The sequence below is a fragment of the Phyllostomus discolor genome, chromosome 4 (assembly GCF_004126475.2).
Source record: "Phyllostomus discolor isolate MPI-MPIP mPhyDis1 chromosome 4, mPhyDis1.pri.v3, whole genome shotgun sequence".
Classification (NCBI taxonomy): domain Eukaryota; kingdom Metazoa; phylum Chordata; class Mammalia; order Chiroptera; family Phyllostomidae; genus Phyllostomus; species Phyllostomus discolor.
This window is the reverse complement of record NC_040906.2, coordinates 1,697,182-1,708,144: the sequence shown is the minus strand read 5'-3', so window position 1 is coordinate 1,708,144 and position 10,963 is coordinate 1,697,182.

Here is a 10,963-nt window from a genome sequence, read left to right as displayed (position 1 = left end):
AAGGCGCTCCCACGGGACTCCGAGGCCCCGGCCCACCCTGCCACCGTGTCTGCCGTCCACAGATGTGAGGAGGCCAGGTTTGCTCAGTTTTGCAGGAGCACCCCCCACACCCTAAAGGGTGCCTCCCAGCCCTCAGGCCCAGGACCCCGCCTCCACTCTGTCCCCTAGGGGTTTTACCCTGCTATTTCCCCTGCAGGTCAGTGCTCCCCCACCCCTACCCAGCATCACTTCCCCACTCATGATTCTTCCACGTCCCACGTGTAGACAGGCTTCTAGAACGTTCTGGATCCCCGAAGGGAGTTCCCACACTGTCCCTCCCAGAGGTCCTCTAAGTGGAGACCTCCCCCACCAGGTCCCTCCAGCCCCCAGCCTGCCCCGCCCTCCCCAGCGCCTCCTAGCCCAGGACCCGCCTCTTCCCAGCCTCAGCATCAGCCCCCACCTCGGCCCCCGGACAGACAGTTGCCGAGGCCTTTACCATATTTTGCCACATATAATGCGGTCCCATGCAGAGGGTGCACCCATGGTTTAGGCCCAGACTTTCAGGAAAAAACATTCGTTTTAATTTTTTTTAAGATTTTATTTGTTTATTTTTTTAGAGAAGGGGAAGGGAAGGAGAAAGGGAGAGAAACATCAGTGTGTGGTTGCCTCTCTAGCGCCCCCTACTGGGGACCTGGCCCGCAACCCAGGCTTGTGCCCTGAGTGGGAATCAAACCAGCGACCTTTTGGTTCGCAGGCTGGTGCTCAATCCACTGAGCCACACCAGCCAGGGCTCATTTTAATTCTTTAATCCAATGTTTATTTATTTATACTTAGAAACAAAACCGATGATCATGTTCTAGGGTATATTTTGCATACAGATATCGTTATTGCTTTCTAGAGTTAAATTTTAATACATTAGCATAAATAAAAGAATTAAAAACATTTATATAGATATGGGATTAGTACTACCCATGTAAAATACATGTCCTCAATTTTTCCCTCAAAACTTGGGGCAAAAAAAAGTGTGCGTTATACACGCAAAATCCAGTAACACATTCTGGACTGTTCCACAGCAGCACACCACGGCCACCAGGGGGCCCCGCCCCGCTCAGCCCAGCGAGGCGCCCTGGTGGGCCCGCGGCGGTGATGCCCCAGGGAGCGCGGGTTTCCCGTCCTCACTGCGGGGCCCGCCCCCCCCCCCACCCCGCAGGACACTCTGCCCGAGAGCTGGAGGGAGCCGGGACGGCTGTCTCCGGTCATCCCTGCTCCTGCCCTGGAAGCTGATGGCACAGGTGAGTCACGGTCTGGGCTCCAGGACAGACACCTGGTGGAGGAGGCTGCTGCAGACCAAGGCCCCGGTGTCCTGAGTCTTGGGAACAGGGGAGGTGTCGGGGGCAGGAGGTGGCAGGAAGCAGCCGGGGGACCTCACACTGGCCCCTGAGGACAGAGGTGCCCCCAGGTAAAGACACCCCCGCCTGGCCAGGCTGGTCTGTCCTCCTGTGATCAGCTGCACCTGCGGAGGCGGAGGCCCTGGCTTCCCGAGCTGCGGACTCTGCTCCCTTCGAGGCTGCTTCCTGGTCATTTCGGTGAATCTCTCCGCTCAGGCCCCCGACTCCAGGGCAGCCCCATCGACCCGGGTCCCCACGGGTGGTGAGGTCCCCACGTGGGTCCCCAGGGCCTCACCCAGGGCTGAGCAAGGAGTCCGTGCAGAATCAGCTCTGGGCTGCAGCCGCTTCTAGCACCAGCCCCTGCCCCGCCCTGAGTTTGCCCCAGGGGCCGTGTGTGTGTGTGTGTGTGTGTGTGTGCAGACTGTCGTGCAGAGGGGGTACGCGGTGTCGGTGTAGTTAGTGTGATTGCAACGTCACTGTAAGTAAACGTGCAAGCAAACACAAGCCACTTTCTAAGGTAATGCCAAGTGCTAGTTCCCTGGGGCCGTGGTAACAAGTTGGACAGACCAGGGGCCGACAGCAACAGACATTATTCCCTCCGTTCCTGGAAGCAGGGAGTCCCCGGACCGGCCGGGCTCTCTCTGGGGCCCCTGGAGGGCCTGCCCAGGTGCCTCCGCCTGCCCCCCCGTCCGCACCCCTTGCTGTTCCTGGGCTCGTGGCTGCAGCCACGGCGTGTCTCCTCTCCTTATAAGGACACCCCCACAGTGGGCTGAGAGCCCACCCCTCCTCCAGTGGGACCTCACCACAATGGAACCAGTCCCGTCTGTGAAGACCCTGTTCCCAGAGAAGGTCCCGCCTGAGCGCCCCGGTGAGCAGGAGCCTGGGGGAGGCGGTTCCCTGCAGACGCTCAGCACACGCGGGAGCTGGCGACGCCTGGGCTCTGCCCTCTGCTGGCCGTGAGAGGGACAGCGTGGGGGGCTGCTGGTGGCAAAGCCCGGCCAATCGGGGGACAGAATGAGGCCACACGTCCCAGAGCTCCTCAGACCACGCCCTGTCCCTGTGCTGAGGGGCCAGCCATCACTCCTTCCAACAGCTTCAGGTCCGCCTTTTAAAGCCCAGCACATGTGGGCCGGCACGGGCACACACGTGTGCACATGTGTGTGCATGGGTGTCCGTGTGTGTGTGTGTGTGAGCGCTAAGTGGAGGCCTCTGGCGGCCCTGTCCAGACCCCTCGCCCGGTCCTCCGCCCCGCCCTGGGCAGCCGCTGCCCCCAGCTGGCCTGAGGGTGTCGGCTGGGTCTTCAGAGGAGCCCGAGTCTCCCAGGCGCCCCCCCCCACCCGGCCGTGGGGAACCGCCCCTGTGCTCACTGTGAGTGGTGTTTTTCCCAGGAGGAAGCGCGGGCAGGGAGCGAGAGGGATGCCCGGCGTCTGGCTGGTGGATGAGCTCCGGCCAAGGTCACAGGGAATGACCCCAGATGCCCGGGCTGCCTCAGAGCCTCAGACAGAGGCCGAGGTCAGCCCAGGAGCAGCAGGGTCCACGGAGGGGTAGGGTGGGGTGGGGTGGGGTGGGATGGGAGCTGCAGGCCTCCCGCTGAGGGTCACTGCTCAGACCCAGGGTGACCGAGTGTGCTCTGCCTGCCCTTTCCCCCCCGAGTCCATCCCAGGGGCTCCCCAGAGAGTAGAAGGGGGGCCCCTGTGGATCACACCAGTCACAGCCACCTGCCCTGTCCCAGCCCTTTCCAGCAAGGCTTGAAGCGTCTGCCACCCAGAGTGCCCTCCCGAGCAAGGGACCCAGGCGGGTGCGAGCAGCCATCCTTCCGTGGCCTTGTCCGAAAGCCCAGGGACAGGGGCTGCGGGGACAGCTGGGGCTCACCGGGCTGGCCGGGGAAGCTAATGACGGTTTGCCTTTGAGAACTAAGGTTGGCTAGCTTTATGTGTGTCCTGGGCTGGACAAGGGCCCCTTCTCCAGAGCTGTGTCCTGGAAACCCACAGAAAAAACAAAATCTGGTGCAGGTCAAAGGACCCACAAAGCGACGAGGGAAAAGGACTTGGGAAGCGGGACCGGCCAAGGACATGCCGTTCCCGAGGCCGTCCTGTCGACGACGAGCTCCCGGGGACAGCGCTCTGGAGGCGGGGCCTCCGTGGGCCGAGAAGCGGCCCTGAGTGGAACTGTCTTCCCAGAAAGGGCGAGTCCCCCCGCACAACGGTCACAGAGGGGGCGGCAGCACCTGGGGGTGAGGTGCGCCCCAGCAGGGCGCAGCGGGGGCTGCGGCCGGCCGGGCCAAGCGACCCTTCCTGGGAAAAGCCCGAGACGGAGACTCGGAGAGGCGGGTCCTCTCTGTCATCCAGGGCGAACAGCAGCACCGTCCTCACGGGGGACAAGCCAGACAACGTGTGCCCCACAGTCTGCGCGCCCTTGCTCCCGGGAACGCCCCCCCGCCAGGAACCCGCCCCAGGACACGCACTCACCAGAGGGCTGGTGCACGGGACACGGCGCCTGGGTCGCTTCCCGGGCACAGGATGGGAACTCGTTCACGCCCACGCGGGAGGACTGTCCGGTCTGATGGAGTCCAGATGGCAGGGCCCAGGGCCCTGGAGGGAAGCCCGGGGGAAGTCCTTCCCACGCGAGAAGGTTCACGGGAAAAGGCCGGTTACCCAGTGAGTGGGGAAGCGAGGTGACCTCGGTGTTGGGGGCGGTGTGAGTGCGTGTGGCTGTGTGGGTGTGCACACAGGTGCCCCAGGCCACACCCCACACCAGGGGGCGGGGGGGGGGAGATCACCCCATGTGACTCAGGGAAACAGCACCAGCACGCTCCAGTGGGGGCCTCGCTGCCATGTCACACCTGCGGGGACGCCACCTCCCAGACACAGAGGCCCCGGGACGCCGTGGTTACGAGGCCCAGGGCTGACTCAGCCCCTTTCCAGCTGTGTGACCGGAAGCAGCTGGCTCACCGCCAGTAATCTGAGCGCCTGCAGTGGGTGGCCGAGCGTCCACGCGGCCATCCGCCCTGTCCCCGGGACGGGGTGGTGCCCAGGCCCCGGTGAGAGGCTCCTGGCCAGGGGACCCCAAGTTTGGAGGGCGGAGAGGGAGGTGGGGCGTGGCAGGGACCGGGCAGGGCCGGGGGCTCTGAGACGGGGACAGGCAGTGTCTGAAGACCCTCCCTCCCGTGAGCAGAGCCGCCCTCCGGCCCCGCGGGGCACCAGTCCGGGACCTGCAGCGCATTTCGGGGCTGTTCGAGAGGCAGACTTGGGTCTTGCTTTGGTGTCTTCTCCCTGGGACGGTGCTCAGACGGGCCGCGAGGGTCCCCGTCTTTGCCCGGGTTCTGTAACTGTGCCGCGGGGACAAACGGCACAAGGTTGAGGGCAGCTGGAAAACCAGTTTCCTCCACGCCCCTGGGAAGCATCCCTCCCGCTGACCCTACCGCACCCGCAATCCCAGGCTGAGGACAGCCCCCCCAGGGCTCCCTCCCTCAGCCCAGTTCCTTTGCCCACAGATAGGCGGGCACCCAGGAGCCGAGTTCCTTTGCTCCCCGAGTTTCCGGGGTGGGAGGCAGGCGGGGTCCCTGCAAGTGGGGCGCCTACCGGTGGGGGGCCAGGGCAGGGGGCCCGTCCTGCTGGCAGCTGTGTCCCGGCGCCTGCCCAGACTGCCCAAGGTCACACAAGGCCACTCAGGCCCACTCTGGCACCCTCTCCTTCCCTCTCCACGTTGAAGGAGCGTGGAGCTGTAGCGCCGAGGCTGCAGCACCAAACTCCTGGGCCCCGGGTGCCGCCCAGGTCTCTGCCCGGGGCCAGTGGCAAGGCGGGTCATGGGGTGCCCCCTGGCCTCGGTTCCCTCACCTGAGAAGAGGCAACTGTGGGGACCTCAGGGGGTCATCACAGACACGACGGTGGGTTTCTGCAGCAGGGGGTGGGGGGCCCTGGCGGCAGTGGGCATGCGGGAATGTGCGTGCCTGGGGACCCGCCTCTGTCCGGCAGCGCGGTCCCCCGGCCCAAGGACAGCAGGCGCGGCGAGGAACCCTGAGATGACAATGACAGTGACAATGACAGTGAGCACTCCAGGGGCCACACAGGGGGATACCCTCCGACTCCCCAGGCCCCTCTCGTTCCTCACAGAGCAGAGCCGTCTCGGCCCGGGTCGCCGTAACAAACACCACGGGCTGGGGTGACAGAGAGGGACTGTCCCCCGCACGGTCCTGGAGGCTGGCCGTGCCGGAGCCGGTGTTCTTCGCCGGCCCCGCTCCTGGACGTGGACACAGCCGCCTTCTCCCCGGGTCCTCACGTGGCGTCCCTCTGCGTGTGTCTGTGTCCTGACTGCTCCCTGTGAAGACCCCAGTCCTATGGGCCGAGGGCCACCCCAGTAGCCTCAACGACCCTTTTAAAGATCCCGTCCCCAAAGGCAGCCGCATTCTGAGGGACTGGGGGTTGGGGTGTCAACGCACGAATGAGCGGAAGGGGTAGACACGGCTCAGCCCTAATCCGAGCCCTCCCCCCCAACACTGAACTCCCCTGGGGGGTCAGGGGCGTGGCCAGCCGCCAGAGGCAGCTGCACTGGGGCTGACGGGCCACCATGCACCGTGAGAACCAGCGGGGACGGCCTTGCAGCCGGGCAATCACCACGAAACACCTCAGGCTGCATCAGGCCCTGCTTGGGGACGCATCACAGGTCGCCATCAGGGCGGCCAGCCTGGAGGAGGCGGGAAGACCTCCGTCCCAGCTTCTGAGCGGCGCTGGCAGTGTAGACTTTTCATCTGGTCTTGGGTTTTGACAAGTGGGCGGTTCCCTTCTCCCCCGGCACCAATGTGCCTTCTTCCTTCTTTCAGCTCTTCTTCCTCTTCTGGTCCAGAAAGGGAACAAAGAAATGAAGGGCTAAGGAAAGAAGAAGGGAAACTTTTTTTTTAATGTGCAGCGGGTACGGAGGCGAGGGAGGCTGGCCCTGGCCTGAGTCCTGGGGCCGCCACCCGGCCCCCCCCCCGCCCCCCCCCTCGCTGCCCGCTGGGCGCCAGGCCGGGGGACCACGAGGAAGGGGCGGTGTGTGCGAGCCGCCACCAGATGGCACTCACTGGCCTCACCCCTGCCCTCCCAGCCTCCGCCAGCCGGAGGCTGCGCCCGTTGTCCATTTTGCAGAGAAGGAGACGGAGGCCCAGGGAGGCGACACCCATGCCCAGGTGTCCTCCCGGTGGGTGCTGGGGTCAGGGCATGACGCCAGGCCCCCCCTCCCTCCAGGCCCGGTTATGTGGCTCACCTGTGCCGCCCCCACCCCTGGGGTCCAGCAGAGTGGGGAACAGTCCGGACCTGGGGTTCCGGGAGGGAGCTGTGGCCGCCTCCTGCCGTGTGTGCAAGTTCCAGGGGGCTTCCCTCCGCAGGGCTCCAGCCCCTCCCTGCCCAGGCGCTCCTGGGCCACCTCCGCCCCCAGGCGGTGCCCCCGCTCAGCAGCCTCACTGAGACGGATGCCTTTGGGAAGCCATGAGCTGGGGCCCGACTCGGGGAGCCCCCACCCGGGCCGCTGCAGCCCCCAGAGGTGCCCTGGCTCTCCTCGGCCAAGCAGGTTCAAGAACAGGCCCAGCCGCGCTCTTGACTCCCCCACCCCACTCTCCCCAAGCCAAGGGAGACTCAGGTCCGTAAGGCTCGCACGGTCCTCCTGGGCCTCACTCCGGCCCCTCAGCCCACACGGAGGCTGCAAGCTGGCCCCTACCAGCATAGGCTGTGCTTAACCTTTGGGGACACAGGTGACATGCCCAAGAGAGGAATTTGCGTGTATCCCAGAGGTAAGGCTCAGTCCCCTGCCCAGCACCCAGGAGCCATAGCCCCTGGGGTCCTCCCAACCCCCCCCCACACACCACCCTCCCTGTCTTGCTCAGCCCCCGCACACCGAGGGCCGCAGCCCCACACGCTGGCCCAGGCTGTCCCCAGGTGTGCCCTTCCAGTCCCTGCTTCTCTCCCCAACTCCCCACTTGGCAATTTTTAAAAATGATTTCCCCAACTGGCATCAATAGGACAGTGAGTTCCTGTTGATGGGTTTAGTGGGGGACCTGCTCGGTTCCTGCCTCGGGGTTTTTGAAAGATAAGGGCTTTCTAGTTTTCCTGTCCTGGCCGCCTAGACCGCGCACAGCCGGAACAGGCTTCCTGCGCCAGGAAACGGCTGGACAGACACCCACCCACTCCGGCTGCTCCCTGTGCCTGGCGTGGCTTCCTGCCCACTCGTCTGGGCCTGGAGCGCACCTGGCTGCCACCGGCCAGGTCCGAACTGGGGTCGCTGGAGGGCAAGGGGCATCCAGGAAGAAACCCGGTGCCACTCAGTCAGCGCCCCGACCTCCTCCCGGGCCCGCGGACCCGGGGAGAAACCGGCGCCGGGCGCGCGGCTGTCCGCTAGGGGCGCAGGTGAGTCCAGGGCCGCGGGGAGGCACTCAGGGCGCGGGCGGACTTCACCTCCTTCCAGAGCCCGCCACCTGCCCGCCACCTGCCCGCCCCTCCTGCCCTCGCTGCCCCCTCCCCCACCTCCCCACCGAAGGCGCGCTCGCGTGCGCAGTGCAGGGAGGCCGGGAGCTCCCAGTGCCGGGAACGGTGCGGGCGCACGGCGGGCACGCGACAGCGTCTACGGAACTGACTCATTGAGACTACCAGCGGCGAGCGCAGCCTCCCGGGCCGGTCCTCTGGGGGCAGGGGTTTAACCGGCCGCGGCGTCCCTCTGTCTCTTACTGTCCCGCGCCATGCCACTTCAAAGTAACCGCCTCCCTTGTAGCAGTAACTGTAGGAAACGCGGGTGAGCGAAACAAAATAAACAAAACGCCTCCGCTCTCACCCTTCGGGGCGCTTTGACCGCGCGCTTTGGCAGGCAGTCTCCGCACGGGTGCAAGGGGCTGGGGAGCAGCCGCCAACAGGTACCGGCTTCTCTTCGGGTCAATAGCGGAAATGTTCTAGAATCCCACAGTGGGGAGGGCTGCACACGATTGGGCAGATACTAAAACCATCTGGACTGGGGACTTTCAAGTGGTGAATTTTATGTTCAATGAATGATATGTCATTTTTAAAAAAATGTTTATCCTCACCCAAGGACATTTTGTCTTTGCTTTTTATTTTTATTTATTTTTTTAAAGAACTGTTAACCTAATGTTCTTTTTTTTAAAGACTTTATTTATTTATTTTTGGAGAGGGAAGGGAGGGAGAAAGAGAGAGAGAGAAACATCAATGTGCGGTTGCTGGGGGCCGTGGCCTGCAACCCAGGCATGGGCCCTGACTGGGAATCGAACCTGCGACGCTTTGGTTCGCAGCCCGCGCTCAATCCACTGAGCTACGCCGGCCAGGGCTGTCTTTGCTTTTTAGATAGAGAGGAAGGGGGAGAGGGAAACGTCGATTCGAGGGGGGGCGCACGGACTGGTTGCCTCCCTTCTAGGATTGCACGCACCCGGACCGGGGCCAGACCCACAGCCCAGGCATGTGCTCTGACCAGGAACGGAACCCGCAGCTTTGCAATCATGGGACAACGCTCCAGCCCACTGAGCCACGCTGGCTAGGGCTATGTGTCCACTTTTTAACTCGAACACACAGAGACGACTAATGGTGTGATAAAGGGGACTCCAGAGCAGAGAAACCCGGCAAACCCCAGCTCGGCCAGAGGCTCAAGCTTAGCATCGTTGGTGGTAAACAATGATGATAACATGTCTTCTTTTGTAAGTCCTCACCCGAGGATGTACTTATTGATTTAGAGAGAGGGGAGAGAAACATCAGTGAGCTGCCTCCCATGTGCACCCCGACTGAGGACTGAACCCACAGCCGAGGTGTGTGCCTTGACCAGGAATCGAACCTGCGACCTTCTGGTGCTCAGGACGATGCTCCCACCCCCTGAGCCACCGGGCCGGGCCAATATGTGTCCTTACCATGCTGTGTTGAGAACGGCACTTCCCCCTGTGGTCTTCCTCCCAACCAACCGCATCCTCTGTCCGGGCGTGATAAGAACAGCAAACAGGCTCAACCCGGGGGACATCCTACGAAACCCATGACCAGCCCTCCTCAAAACTACGCACGTCATCACAGACAACCTGGGTCTGGAAAGCCGTCCCGGCCCAGAAGAGCCCCAGGGACGTGACAGCTGCACGTCACGTGCTGTCCTGGGCAGAGTCCTGCATGCGGAAAGGACATCTGGAGAGGCCCGGGGCATCTGAATACAGCACAGACACGGGTCAGTGACAGTGTGTATCCGCACTGGCTCCTGGTTGTGACGCGTGTGCCGGACATCACGATGGGGCACGTTAGTAACAGGGTGGGTGGGTGGGGAGTAGGGTGCATGGGAATCTCTGAGCTCTCTTCACAGCTGTCTGCAAACCTGAAACCTAAAATGCAAGGTGCTTATTTTAAAAGAGACAAAAGCAGCGGCCGCCCCGCTCCCACCAGCCTCTACGAGCCGGTGTCCCTGCAGGCTGCCGATGAAGACGGCAGACCCCGCCAGTCAGATTCCATGCTGCAGGGACGCCGGTGGGGGCTCCGAGGCTGGGGGCGGGGGGGCGAACATGGAAGGCTCTGGAGAGACACTGACCAGGCAGGTTCGCACAAAGGGTCTTCGTCCTTGGGGAGGTCCCCGGGCCGGGCAGGATGTCACCGCAAGCAGCCGTGCTCCTGGCCGCTGAGCCCACCGTCAGTGCGGGCAGGTGGCCCAGCCCCAGGGCGATGGCGGGGCCTGACCCCTGACCCTGAGCGAGGAGCTCAGCCCGGGACAGAGCGGCAGCCACCACTGGGCTGTCTGTGGGGGGGATGGGTGGGGACGCCAGCGACCTGAACCCCCAAAGCTAAAGGAGGGCTTGAAGAACAGAGACGTCACTCTGAGCGTGGGCCTTCTCTGGCGCCCCCGGGGGGTGAGGACTCCGTGGCTGCAGGTGCGCCCACCCCCGCAGCAGGGAAGGGGGCTGCCGGACAGCCGTGTGTGGGGCTGGGGACACGGGCCGGCGGGGATGGGGCGGAGCCTCGTTTGCAAGTAGCAAGCAGATCTTCCTCTGTCCGGAAGGGAGAGAATTCACTCCAGAGCAGCCCGTGTCTGGGCTTTGGGGCATCCACGTGCACCGGCCTCCAGTGACAAACCACCCAAGCCGCGCCGGCTGCCTCCCCTCCCCCCAGCGAACCAGGACTGCAGCCCGGCCGGCGGGACCCTTCGGGGCTGTGCTGGGCACGAGCTGGGGCCGTGTCTGAGGCCGTGTCTGAGGTCGCTCGCTCTCCTTTCTCAGGCCAGGGTCTGTGGCTTTGGCTGTGTGTAAGCTGAGACAGTTTTGACCTTGAACAGTGGCCTGTTCCGGAGGATCACTTGTGAGTTCCATGGGTGGGGCTCGGCAGGGCGCCCACGTCGGCCCACAGCATGGACCGCCACGCCGCCCCCGGGGGCAACAGGGCAGGCGCGTGAGTGCTGCCGTGCACCGGCCTTCCGGCGTCCTGTTGGGTGGGCGGCACGTAGCAAGGTGGTCCTGTCTGTCCGCTGAAACTTTCTAGAAGGTCAAACCGGAACTGTGACAGCGGGGCCGGGGCCTGGGGGGGAGCCGCCGGGGACCGCGCTGGGAAGGAGACGCCCTCCTCCCCCGCCTGGCCCTGCACGGCGCTGCCCTGTCCCGTCTCTGC